Source organism: Miscanthus floridulus, chromosome 8 (assembly GCF_019320115.1).
Source record: "Miscanthus floridulus cultivar M001 chromosome 8, ASM1932011v1, whole genome shotgun sequence".
In the NCBI taxonomy this organism is placed as follows: Eukaryota; Viridiplantae; Streptophyta; class Magnoliopsida; order Poales; family Poaceae; genus Miscanthus; species Miscanthus floridulus.
The window spans coordinates 221,911,687-221,925,761 of NC_089587.1; the positions used below are offsets into that span (position 1 = coordinate 221,911,687).

The 14,075-nt window shown below is 42.3% G+C and overlaps 1 long non-coding RNA gene across 1 annotated transcript; it reads left to right on the top strand.

Annotated features, from left to right (window-relative positions):
• Positions 1 to 9,407: 9,407 nt before the first annotated feature.
• LOC136478264 (uncharacterized) lies at positions 9,408 to 13,987 on the top strand. Its single transcript, XR_010764225.1, has 5 exons — positions 9,408 to 9,538; positions 10,354 to 11,093; positions 11,315 to 11,398; positions 11,489 to 11,577; positions 13,861 to 13,987. It is a non-coding gene; the product is annotated as an uncharacterized lncRNA (long non-coding RNA).
• Positions 13,988 to 14,075: the final 88 nt, after the last annotated feature.

Sequence of the window (14,075 nt, forward strand, 5' to 3'; positions counted from 1 at the left end):
ATGACCTTTAAGAAGAAGAAGGGTGGTTCATATGTGGTCACTTAGAATAGTGATGCTTCCTCTAGTGATGATGATGATAGTGATGATGATAAGACCACCAAGAAGAAGGCACTTGCAAGCATTGCTATCAATGAGAAGCCTTCTCTCTTCGACACTCCATCATGCTTCATGGCTAAGGCCACTAAGGTACAAATTTATGATGATGGAAGTGATGAAGAACATGATAATGAAAATGAAAATAATAGTGATAGTGATGATGATGAACCTACTAAGGATGAACTATTTGACATGCTAGAAAATGCTAAAGAATACTTTAACATTAAGAGAAGGGAATACAAAAGCTTGCGTAAGAAACTAAAAGCCCTTAAGTAAGCCTTTGATGAGCTCAATGTAACTCATAAGAGGCCAGAGGAAACCCATGAGAAGCTTGGCAAGGCTCATAAAAAGCTTGAAAAGGCTCATTCCTCTTTGCTTAATGAACATAATGAGAAGAAGCATGTTGAGACTTGTGATGTAGGCTTAACTTGTGATATAATTGATGAATCATTATCTATACCTATCATTGTTCCTCTAGCTAACCCTTCTTGTAGTACTTCTACTTCCACCTCATCTAGTAGTGATGGTCTCACTTGTGATGCCTCACTAATGGTTGAGAATGAGAACCTCAAGAAGGAGGTTAATAAGCTCACTCACACCTTGGCTAAGGCCTATGGTGATGAGGATCGCTTGCTTATGTATTTAGGTAGCCAAAGAGCTTCTCTCTATAAAGAGGAATTAGGCTATACCCCCAAGAAAGGCAAGGCGGCCTTTACTCCTCATAAGATTAGTTTTGTGAAGAACAATAGTTGGTTTTGCACTAGTTGCAAGCAAGTTGGTCATAAAGAGCATGAGTGCAAGAACAAGAGCAAAAATGTTAATGTATCCTCTATTAAGCTTGATTCTTTCTATGTGCTTACTAATGGTACAAATGGTGTGAAGGCTAAGTTCATTGGTAAATCATGGATGGGCTCAAAGAAGAAAGCCATTTGAGTGCCAAAGAGCTTGATCACTAACCTTTAAGGACCCAAGCAAGTTTGGGTACCTAGAAGGAATTGATCTTCTTTTGTAGGTCAATTACAAAGCCAGAGGAAGACATTGGGTTCTTGATAGTGGGTGCACTCAACACATGACCGGTGATATAAGAATGTTCAACTCAATCAACACCAATAGCAATGATAGTTATGATAGTATCATATTTGGTGACAATGGCAAAGATAAGGTCAAAGGGCTTGGTAAGATTACAATATCCAATGACATGAGCATTTCCAATATATTGCTAGTAGAGAGCTTGAATTTCAATTTACTATTCGTGGCTTAATTGTGTGATCTTGGATTCAAATGCATATTTGGGGTAGATGATGTAGAGATCATAAGTGTAGATGACTCTAATTTGATCTTCAAAGGCTTTAGATATGAGAATCTATACTTGGTTGATTTCTATGCTAGTGAAGCCAAATTATCTACATGCTTGTTCACTAAGTCAGCATGGGTTGGTTATGGCATAGAAGGCTTGGTCATATTGGAATGAAACAATTAAATAGATTGGTTAAGCATGACTTGGTTAGAAGCTTGAAAGATATTGTGTTTGAGAAAGATAAGCTTTGTAGCTCTTGTCAAGCCAAAAACAAGTTGGAAACACCCATCCTAAGAAAAGCATGATGAGCACTAGTAAAGCATTTGAGTTATTGCACATGGATTTGTTTGGGCCAACTCAATACACTAGCATTGGTGGTAACAAATATGGCTTTGTGATAGTGGATAATTACACTAGATACACTTATGTATTCTTTCTAGTGAACAAAAGTGATGCATTTGCAATATTCAAATCATTTATCAAGGGCATTCACAATGAGTTTGAAATAACTATCAAAAGAGTTAGAAGTGACAATGGTAGTGAGTTTAAAAACACTAGAATTGATGAGTTGTGTGATGAATTTAGAATTAGACATCAATTCTCGGCTAAGTACACTCTATAATCAAATGGCCTTATTGAGAGGAAGAATAGAACACTTATTGATATGACAAGGTCTATGCTTAGTGAGTATAATGTGAGTAATTTTTTTGGGCCAAAGCTATCAACACGGCTTGCTATTATAGCAACCGTCTTTATTATCATCCATTGAAAGAGAAGACACCATATGAGCTCTTGAATGGTAGAAAGCCCAATATTTCATATTTTTGGATCTTTGGTTGCAAATGCTATATCTCGAAGAAAGGCACTTGATTGGGCAAGTTTGACAAGAAATGTGATGAAGGATTTTTACTTGGTTACTCCACTACAAGCAAAGCATATAGAGTTTAGAATTTAGATAGTGGTACTCTTGAGGAAGTTCATGATGTTGAATTTGATGAAACCAAGGGTTCATAAGAAGAGAATGAGAACTTGGAAGATGTTAGAGGCATTCAACTTTTAAATGCCATGAATTGAGGCCTAGGCAAGTGAATGATGATGAAGATAATCAAGTGCAAGTGTTCTCTAACTCAAATGCGCAAGATGATACAAATCAAGCTAGCACAAGTGGATCTCATAATAATAAACAAGATCAAGTGGCTAGTACATCATCTCAACCTAATGATTAAGTAAGTGCAAGCAATCAAGTTTCAATGCTTCAACCAACAAATATTACAAGGGATTATCTATTGGACACTATAATTGGAGATATTTCTAGAGGTGTACAAACAAGATCAAGATTGGCTTTATTTTATGAGTACTTCTCATTTGTGTCATCTATTGAACCAAAGAAGATAGATAAAGCATTAAAGGATGTTGATTGGGTGAATGTTATGCATGAAGAACTGAATAACTTTACAAGAAATCAAGTGTGGAAATTAGTAGAGAGACCAAAGGGACACAATGTAATTGGAGCCAAATGGGTCTTTAGAAATAAGCAAGATTAAGATGGGATAGTAGTAAGGAACAAAGCAAGATTGGTAGCACAAGGCTATACACAAGTCGAAGATCTTGACTTTGGAGAAACATATGCCTTGGTTGCTAGATTGGAAGCAATTAGAATCTTGCTAGCTTATGCTTGTGCCCACAACATCAAACTCTATCAAATGGATGTTAAGAGTGCATTTCTCAATGTTTATATCAATGAAGAAGTATATGTTGAGCAACCTCCTGGTTTTGAAGATGACAAAAAGCCTGACCATGTGTACAAGTTGAAGAAGGCATTGTATGACTTGAAACAAGCACCTAGAGTATGGTATGAGAGATTAAGGGACTTGCTACTCTCTAAAGGGTTCATGATGGGCAAAGTTGACACCACTCTTTTCATCAAGAAGATTAAAAAAGATTTATTTGTGTTGCAAATCTATGTTGATGACATCATATTTGGATCAACCAATTAAGATTTTTGTGAAGAATTTGGAAAGATGATGGCTAATGAGTCTAAGATGTCCATGATTGGAGAGTTAAGTTACTTCCTTTGTCTTCAAATCAAGCAATTGAAGAATGATATATTTGTAAGTCAAAGCAAATATATCAAAGACATGATCAAGAAGTTTGGCATGAGTGATAGTAAAGCCATTAGCACATCAATAGAAACAAATGACAACTTGGATAGGGATGCAAGTGGCAACATGATAGATCAAAAATTATATCGGTCTATGATTGGAAGCCTACTCTATGTGACCGCATCAAGGCCGGATGTTATGTTTAGTGTATGCATGTGTGCAAGATTTCAAGCCTCACCAAGAGAAAGTCATTTGAAGGCTACAAAGATAATACTGAGGTACTTGAAGCATATACAAAATGTTGGTTTGTGGTATCCCAAAGAAGTAAAGTTTAAGCTAGTTGGTTACTCCGACTCAGATTATGCGGGATGCAAGGTTGAAAGAAAGAGCATCTTGGGCATATATCAATTATTGGGAAGATCACTTGTTTTATGGTCATCAAAGAAGCAAAATAGTGTTGCATTATCAACCGCCGAAGCCGAATACATATCCGTCAGTAGTTGTTGTGTATAAATACTTTGGATGAAGGCCACTTTGAATGATTTTGGAATAAAGTTCAAGAAACTACCATTGCTATGTGACAATGAGAGTGCAATCAAGTTGACCAACAATCCGGTTCAACATGCAAGAATAAAACACATTGATGTCCGCCACCATTTCATAAGAGATCACCAACAAAAAGAGGACATTTGCATTGAGAGTGTAGGCACCGAAGATTAACTTGCCGATATATTCACCAAGCCATTGGATGAGAAAAGGTTTTACAAGCTAAGAAATGAGTTGAACATATTGGATTTCTCAAATACGTGTTGATGCACCTCCACTTATATGACATGCCTCTCATTCAAGCAATCCAAGGTAAAAGTTGATTAGCGTGGCATACATCCTTGCTAAGGACATGTTTAGTGCATCTAGACATCTTTCACATTTAATAGACTCATTCATAAAAATCAAATAAATTTGATGATTATATGATACCACTATTACCTCTATGCTTATTTTGATCTAGTGGTAGCATATGATATGTTTATGGGCTTGTAAACCTAGTGTTTAATCTAGAAAATGAGCTTACAAGATAACCCTTATTCAGAGGTGTGAAGAAGCATGTCCTTGGATCAAACCGAGTTAAATATCTTTGGCAAATGATCTAGATTGGACTAAATTTAGAAAGTTGATCCTCACCCCATTGATTAACATTGATAATCTTAACCTATCTACATTTTGAACCTTTATGGTCATTGATGACAAAGGAGAAGAAAAACAAAGATATTAGTACATGGGGAGAAAAACAAAGATATTAGTGTACTAAGATAATAAAAAGACAACAAAGGGGAAGAACTTGACATAGGGGGAGAGATATGACAAAGGAAAGTGATAAATTAAAATTTTGAGCACATAAGTAGGGGGAACAAGCTTATGAACTTGTATGGTGAATTGGAATGTGCATTTCATATGTTTTCTTGTATGGCACAAATTTTAAATTTCAATATCCATGCTTGTGTGGTGTATGCTAGTTGTAGGTTTGAATGATGAAATGAAAATCTAGCATGCATAGGTTATCTAGTGATTTCATTTCCAAGTGGTATAGAACTAACCATGGTGCTAAGGATGGTATATTAGTGCACTCCGATTGATATCATGCTTCAAAGGTCCATCTTTTATACCTTAGCATCATTTGGTAGATATTGTCTCCTATATTTCCTATCTAAACATATGTGCAAGCTACAATCCAAACTCTTAGCACATATGTAGGGGGAGCAATTGCTACCATATGGAGTTTATGAAACTTGTCCATATCCTTTACACATAGTAAATATGCTTAGGCAAGCAACATGGATTCAATTGAATTTTAATTCATATCTTTGTGAAAGGGTTGTCATCAATTACCAAAAAGAGGGAGATTGAAAGCTCTAGTTTGGTTTTGATGAATTGATGAAACCCTAAGTGCTAATCTAGTTTATCAAGTGATCATGAAATATGTAGCACATTTCAAGTGGTGAAGCAAATAAAGATCATGACATGATGATGGCGATGCCATGGTGATGATCAAGTGCTTGGACTTAAAAAGAAGAAAGAGAAAAATAAAAGGCTCGAGGCGAAGATATAAATGGTAGGAGGCATTTTGTTTTGATGATCAAGACACTTAGTGAGTATGATCACATTTAGGTTCGATAGCCGTACTATTAAGAGGGGTGAAACTCGTATCGAAATGCGGTTATAAAAGTGCCACTAGATGCTCTAAGTCATTGCATATGCATGTAGGATCTAGTGGAGTGCTAACACCCTTGAAAATGTTTATGAAAATATGCTAACACATGTGCACAAGGTGATACACTTGGTGGTTGGCACATTTGAGCAAGGGTGAAGAAGATAGAGTTAAAAAAGAGTTAGTCACGCTGGTCACGCAGTGATCGGACGCTGGGGTCCTGCGTCTGGTCAGTGGAAGCAGTGAAGACGCTAGTGTCGATCTTCAATCGGACGCTGGGTCACTTAGTGACCGGACGTTGATGGGGTGCGTCCGGTCCTACTGATGTGGCAGCACACAGTGAAGAAGGTGACTGACCGGACGCTGGGTGAGTCTAGTCGGGCATGACTGAACGCGTTTGGTCGTGATTTTTCGCTTCTGGATGCTTACTGGAAATGACCGGACGCTGAGGTCCTACGTCCGATCACTTCGAAGCAGCGCGTCCGGTCACAACTTAAATGTACTGATGACCGTTGAGATCGGGCGATCAACGTTTGAAGCAGGGGCCACATGGCGTGCATCGTGTGACCGGACGCTGGGGTCCAGCGTCTGATCGATCTGACCGGCACGTCCGGTCGCCCCGTGTTCAGTGCAGTGAGGAGCCCAACGACTCTATTCATGGGGCTTTCTATTTAAGCCTCATGGCCAGCTCAAGCTCACTCTCTTTTTCATTTACATTGACATAGCAACCTTGTGAGCTTAGCCAAAGCCCTCTCACTCATCTTCATCATTGATTCATTATCTTTATGAGATTGAGAGTAAATTCAAGTGTATTGCTTGAGTGTTTACATCTAGAGGCACTTGGTGTTCGTATTTCACTGTGGGATTCACTTGTTATTCTTGGTGGTTGCCGCCATCTAGATGGCTTGGAGTAGAGAGGATCGTTGAGCGGAGGTTGGTGATTGTTTCTGGCTCCGATCGTGGTGATTGTGAGGGGTTCTTGACCTTTCCCCGACAGAGAGCTAAAAGGTACTTTAGTGAATTTCTCGTGGCTTGTGTGATCCTCATCTTGTGTTGGTTGTGGGGCACCCTATTGAGGGTTTGGCGTGTGATATCAATTAGCACGTGAACCTCTAAGTGAATGAATCATCACAACGAGGACTAGCTTGTCAGCAAGCAAGTGAACCTCGGTAAAAAATCATTGTGTCGTCATTTGTTTTTGAGGTGATTGGTCTTCATTGGTATTCATTCTTATGATTGATTGGTTCACTTCTTGACTCGGCGGTATAACCATCTTGCTCACTCTCTTTACATTACCGCAAACTAGTTGTCAAACTCTTTAGTATAGGTAGTTGTGAGAGCTTGTTAGTTTGGTTAGTGTGGCTCTTTAGTTAGCATTTGAGAGCGCATTAACTTAGTATAGTGACATAGCCATTGTGTGGATAAAAACTATATAAACTAGAATTGTGGTAGGTGACTTGTATTTTAGTAGGCTAGCGCAACACTTGCTTCGTCTCATAATTGTCTAACCGGTTTATTAAGTGTTGTTGTAGAAATTTTTAATAGGCTATTCACCCCCCTCTAGCCATTAGGACCTTTCAGATTTTTAAACACATTTAGACATCGATTAGAGTGTTTTGGAAAATTTCTAGATTGTTTGATTATTTTCTATTTTTATAAAGCTAAATTCATTTTTTGAAGCTTCTATATATATTTTTATGATCTTTAAATATTTTATCCGGATTCATCATGTCCCAATCTATCTATAAGTTTTTTTCTCAAATTTATTAAAAGCTTAGAGGTATTTTCATGTTGTAAAAACTTTTTAAGTGCTTACCATAATTTTCTGAAAATATTACAATCCCATGAGAACCAGTTCTTGCTGAAACAGGAGGTAACTTAAATGATTTTGAAAGATGAAAAAAAAACTTAGTTTTGGAGTTTGAAGAAGAAAACTAGACTACGACCATAGTCGAAGAAGATAAAAATTGACTTCTTCCGGCCCATAGTACAAGATATGTTCAGTGCAGGCCGAGGCGCAAGCCCATCAGCCCCGACATCTCCAAGCAGATCTGAGGTAATGGGCCGTCGCAAAACGTGCGCAAAGCCGAGCCAGCAGTGTCCTCTCAAAAAAAAAAAAAAAGCCGAGCCAGCAGTGGCGGGCCTCCATCTCCACGCGCGGCAAATCGGCGAGCTGATGCGGAGGCGGGCGAGGGCGCGAGGCGGCGTTTGGCGCCGTCCAGAATTAGTAGCACCACTGCATCGGCGACTTCTCCCCCCACCAGCGTGGCCGCGTGGAGGGTTCAGGTGAGGTGAGGCGCCGTTGCATAGGTTGGTTCGCTTGGGGAGGAGTGGAGGGCGGTTCGTGCGGTGCCCTTGTTCCGGGGTTCGAGATTCGGGAGTGATGCTGGTTCGAATCCCTGCTCGTGGCATGTCAGTTTATTCGGATTCAACCGTGTGTATGTGATTGTTCTATCGGGGATTGAAAGTTAGGTCGAATATGGTGCTGCTTTAGATTTCGCAGTAAGGCTGTTCAGGCAGTCGTTGAGTAGAAGCGGGAGTTTGCAGAAGTGTTAAGTCCCATTTTCTGACTGAAATGGCACTGATGGTGGAGCCAAGCTGACCCACTTATTAAAGGGGGACTAGTTGTATAGCATTTGTATAGCGGCTAGTGGCGGAGCCAGGATTTAAAACTTGAGTATTCCCATTTCCACATCACAAAAAAAGTCAAATCCATAGGTATGAAATATAATTTAGAGTAGTACGTTACCAATCATTAAAGTCACAAAATAGTCAAATAACAAATTGTTCAGCTAATCAATTCTAAGCACTAGCACCAATTTGAGAAGCCTGTACACAACTTCATGTCTTTCATATTTATTTGTTGCAACAAGCTTAATGGAAAGCTGAACAGATGGAATGGTATAATACCTAGCAAGCTTAACCAATTCTCTTTATCAGTTTCTTCTTCATTATGCAAACTCTAGGATCTACAAGAACTCAAGAAGGATGTCTGCGTCACTACTAACTAAAAAGTTGTACCAATCATATTACAAAATCCCAATTGTACTAATCATACTACAAATCCTAAATCAAGGCAATGGGACTTAGGAAAGATGTGCCTACCCCAGTCACCCATGCTAACTATGTGCGGCATTTGCGGCAGGCTGGCTACCCGTTGCAATTCTTGGCACCCATGCTTACTGTGCGGTGTGCGCTGCTGGCTGGCCGGCCGGTCATTTTCTCGGCGGATGGCCCTTGCTTCACGCCGCTGTGGAAGCTGTGAGGGTGGATGTCTGCAGTCTGCACACTGCATAGCAATGTCGTGGACTGACCTGTGAACGAGCGAAGCAGATGGGAGTAGCTTTGGACTGCGTTTTTGACTTGAAAAACAGAGAATCAAGTCCACTATAACCTATACATATGTGTATAATTGAGGCATAAGTGTTTTCTTAGCACAAAACCTGGGTATTCCTGGGAATACCCAGGCATCCACGTAGATCCGCCCATGATAGCAGCAGTTGATCATTCAAGTGCTTGGGTGTCTTTCTCTCTGTTGAGGCCCGTATTACTCACTTAGTCATGTTAATGAGCATTATCATGTCTCAAAGTGTACAAACTATGGAGCTTACCACTCATCAAGTACAAGTGTCCCACAACTGCCTTTTTGCTGGTTATAACTTATTCCTAACGCTAGTAACTTTGATGTCTTTCAGGCTGTCACGGGATTCAAGGGTATTAGTGCTATACAAAGTTTGCTTTATGGCAAGTCAGGCAATCACAAATTATCGGCAATGGCAGTGATGTAGAGTGGTGGTCTTTTAAAAGAAATTTGTGTTCCAGTGTAGCTATTTCCAGGTGAGTCCAAGCTATTGCATTATTATTAACTCTTGTCTCATGATCTGCGTTGCCAGTGATGGGTGAAGGGTGACTAAGATGCTTCTTTAAGTTTCAATATACAAGACTTCACTGACGAAATGGCAATAGTCCTCATTGTCTCTATTCTTGAAAAGAAAACAAGTACACATCCTCACATGCACTAGTTTGTTGGAATAGTAAAAGTCCCCTGGTCTCTATTATTGCCTATCTAGGCTGTTCCTGATGTCACATAACAATGTTCTAGAGGCTATATGCTAATGATTGCATGGGTACCCAGTAAGGCAGTAACCATAGTAGTAACTCCTAAAGTCCTTTTTCTTTTAAAGAAGGCGGACGTCCTAAAAATCTACAGTACGGTGTATTAAGTCGATAATTATAAATTTTATATAATCAACACTGCAGTATCTTTTATTGAATTAACCTACACTCACATAACACAGTCCATTTAGCAATTTTTGTTTGATGCGGCAGTGACACCCCCTTGACAGTCAAGATGCTCTTAGTTACTTTCCCCCCTCTGTGAAGGAAAAAGGTGTGGGGGAAAATGGTAACTAAACTAATGGCAGATAACTTTGTCCCGGTTGCTGTCCTCATACTTTAGTATCTTATTATCTGATTTATTGATTGGAAGAAAATTCCATTATCAGTTATTTTCTCAATTTTCTGGACAATGCCCATCTCGTCTTTCAGACTGATGAGTTAGACAATTTCATCGGATTCTCTCGTGAAACCTCTTCTCCTTTACTTGCCATTTCCTAATGTTATGGTCCCAGTTAAATTTCCATTTTTTGCAGGAGATGGTCCCAGTTACATTACATGGTTCTGTTGGACACAATGAAGCCGTCCAGATATGCTATTAAAATCCTGCTAGTTATTATGGCTTTAAATTGTACCATGTCTGTTCCATTTTAAGCTAGGCAGAGCATGAACTATCAAAGGATCATGTTATAGACCCCTCACATTTGAGAAAATTCTGTTCAGTGGTTCTTCAAGGGTAAAGTTTATCGCCTTATGCCCTCAATTGTCAGTCGTAGTGATTTTCAGAGCAACACTGTGTTTTTTAAAGGTTCAGCTTCTGCATTCCAGTAGCTATATCAACAACACATGCCAAAACCAGTCTCAGCCTTCTTTCCTGATTTATGATTTATGATGCCTCTCATCCTGTAACATTGATGACAGTGACTAGTGATACTAGTGATCGATCATGCTGGCGAATGCTAGACGTCATTATCATACAGCAGGCCAGCAGCCAGTAAGGTGATGTATGAATCATTTGTATCTACCACGTTTTACCTTTATACATGAGATACCCTGTCCCTTTTTGTGTACACCCAGGAGCTCCACTTTGGCAGTCTGCTACTCTGCTTCTTCCACTCCTGAAACTGAGCCTGCAGGTGCTGGCAACGCGTTGCCTGCTGGAGTCCTTAACGAATCAGTGAAGGCACTAAACTCGCAAAGCCGTTGGAATCTGCGAGCAAGGTCATGCACATCTTGTTGGATGAAGTTAATACAGCCTGCAAGATATGGAATCTGTGTAAGCAAGGGCATTCATACCTTGTTCTTGTTAGCTGTTAGCTTCCTTCCATACATGTAAGATGCGTATAAAAGCTGATGAAGCCACTGATGATTCTGCTGATCTAAACATTGTTTTTTTTTTGGGAGAAATGATCTAAACATTGTTGGCAACAGGAGTCGATCTCATAGACGATGACTGTGCACCTAACTGCTTACCCCATGGACTTGTTGCTTGTTTAGGCCCGGTTTACCACACCTAGAGCTGCAGCTGCTGCTCCTGCGGTCCTGCCCTGCTCGGTTGCCATCGTGGCAAGTTGATTGCTGGTGAGTTGCCACTGCTGTGCCTGCATCCGTCCATTACGGGCCACCGGCTCTCGTGGGGTTCATATAACTTTCCATTTGACATCTTTGCAGCTGCTCTTTTTAGCTGGCCTGAACTGTCCACCGTCCCAGTCCCCTCCGATCACAATTCACAACTGCTTCGCAGTCTGCCCACTGACAAGGTGCGTACAAGTCCCTCCTGCTTTCTCTTCTCCCTTTCACTTCATGTGCCTGGAAGAGCAAGCCCCCCGTTTGAGTAGAGACGCTGCTTCCTTTGCCCAGTCGCGGCAATGGCAAAGCATCCCGGTATGTGCAGCACCAGTGTTAGTGTAGCCTGGTGGTGACACTGCAACAGCTTGCGAAAACATTCACTTGCTAGGTTTGCAAGCAAGCAAGTCGCGCTTATGGACGCTAGTGACGATTTGGTGCTAGACCATAAAGGCTAAGGCTCTTGTGCAAACTTAATCGTGTAAGGTCGCTAGGTTCGGTGCGGTCATGATATTATCTGGCTATATCAAATAGATCGGGTAAGGTCGTTTATTTTGCTAGAGGAATTTAGAGCATGCTTTTGGTAATTCACAGAATCTTCTTTTATCAAGATTTATTATAGAGCCTTTATTATATTCAGCCACAAAATCGAGATTTGTCGACGATTTTGTGTATCCAAAACCCAAACTCTTGATAATACAGTACGGGTTGGCAAGCTTTAGTCAGCGTCACAGTGCAACCGGAAGGCAAGACCGCATTATTCAAGTAATGCAGTTTAGGCAGTCATAAATCTTCAGAGAGAATTCCTTATTTGACACTAGACAAATGATCCGTTCCTTTCTTGGTCCTCAAAAAATTTTCGTTCTCTATTTGACACCGAGTGCATCTTTCATTCCTTATACGACACTCCGTTCGATTTTCCATCTGTGAACCGTTAACTGCCATGCGAAAAGACGATTTTGTCCCTGTGGGCCTCACCACCCTTCACCCTCCTCTCCTCCCTTTCTCCCTCCTGTCCGCGTTGCCCCTGTGGGCAGCACGCCCCTTCCTTCCTCTTCCTCCCTGTCTCTCCTCTTCCTCCAGATCTAGCGGCGCAGCGGCCGGGCCCCCGCGACCGCCGCCCTCCGACCGACGCGGCCGGACCCCGCCGGTGTCGGCAACAGCAGGGCCACGACTGCTAAACCGCCTCCCCTCCCCCCTGTCGTGCGCGCATCTCTCTCTCTCTCTCCTCCCTCCCGACGTGGCCACCCACGTGGGAGGCGCGCCAGCGCAGGCATGGCCCCTCTCGGGCGCTGCACCGGCGCCGCAAGGGAAGCCGTCGACGCGGCCGACCTTCGGAGCGGCAACCCTAGCACGGGCGGCCCGAGCGCGTCGGGGCCCTGCGCAAGTGGCCGCAGCACGGTCGCCTACGCCGCCGCAGGTATGGTCACCGGGAGGAGTCGGTACCCGACTCACTACGCCTCCGCTGCTGGGCCCCTGCTCCTCTCTCACTGTGCCGTGTGCGCTGCTCACCGCCGTAGCCCCTTTGCCATGCGTGGTCACCTCTTCCTCTTCCCCGCCTGCGGCTCCGGTCCGTGGCTGGCCCTGTCGGCGGTGCGTCGCCTCTTCTTCTCCGTCGGCGGCGACGGCGACGCACCTCGACGGCCGGATCTGCCGGCAGCTCACCCTCTTCTCCTCCTCCTCGACGGAGGAGGAGGGTGGCGCGGCGCGTCGGAGGAGGGAGGGGGCTCTGGCCGCAGCAGCGGGGACGGCCGGCGGGGGCCGCGACGCGACAGGAGGGAGAAAGGGAGGAGAGGAGGGAGAAGGGTGGTGGGGGCCACAGGGGCAAACTCGTCTTTTCGCATTGCAGTTAACGGTTCACGGATGGAAAATTGAACGGAGTGTCGTATAAGGAATGAAAGATGAACTCGGTGTCAAATAGGGAACGGAATTTTTTTGAGGACTAAGAAAGGAACGGGTCATTTGTCTGATGTCAAATAAAGAATTCTCTCTAATCTTCAAGTGAAAAACCAAGCGAAGAACTCACTGGGGGGGGGGGGGGGGGAATAGAGTATGGGGAAAGAGAGAGCTTGTCGCTGACATTAGGCTCTCCTTTCTCCCCAACAGCAAAACAGCGTACAATTGCAGTGGTTGTGGGGTGGTCACAGCTTCTGCTGGGGCGCCCTGGCCGTGCCGTTGCTTCCACGGCGTTCGTCCGATCACTCATCACAAGTTCTTAATCCATCTCCACATATTAATTCATGTCTGCAAGCAGCGATTTCCCTTTTTTTCATTTTCGCTTCGCTGAAAAAAACGAACCGAAACACTGTTTCCGTTGATTTGTTGTGAGAGAAAAATACTATAACGGTTGATAAAACGAGCTGAAAAAGATGGATGATAAGAAAAACAAACATTGCCTTTGTTATGATACTCAACTTGTTCGCTTGTTGATTTCAACCAGGACTTATCAGCTATGATATAATATTTTTCTCTTACAGCAAATCAGCACCGGCCGGGAGCGAGCAGGCTGACTATAAAAATAAAGAAATGTACACCATGATTTCATTAGCCCATCCGGTGGACAAGGAGCAATAAGTCATCAAGAAAAGTATACTAAGGGAAAGGAGGGAGGAGGCGGAAAGTGAAAACCGTACGTACCTCTGTTTGGTTAGTTTCCGGCTTTTGTGTTTTTTAACCTCTGATTAATTAACTT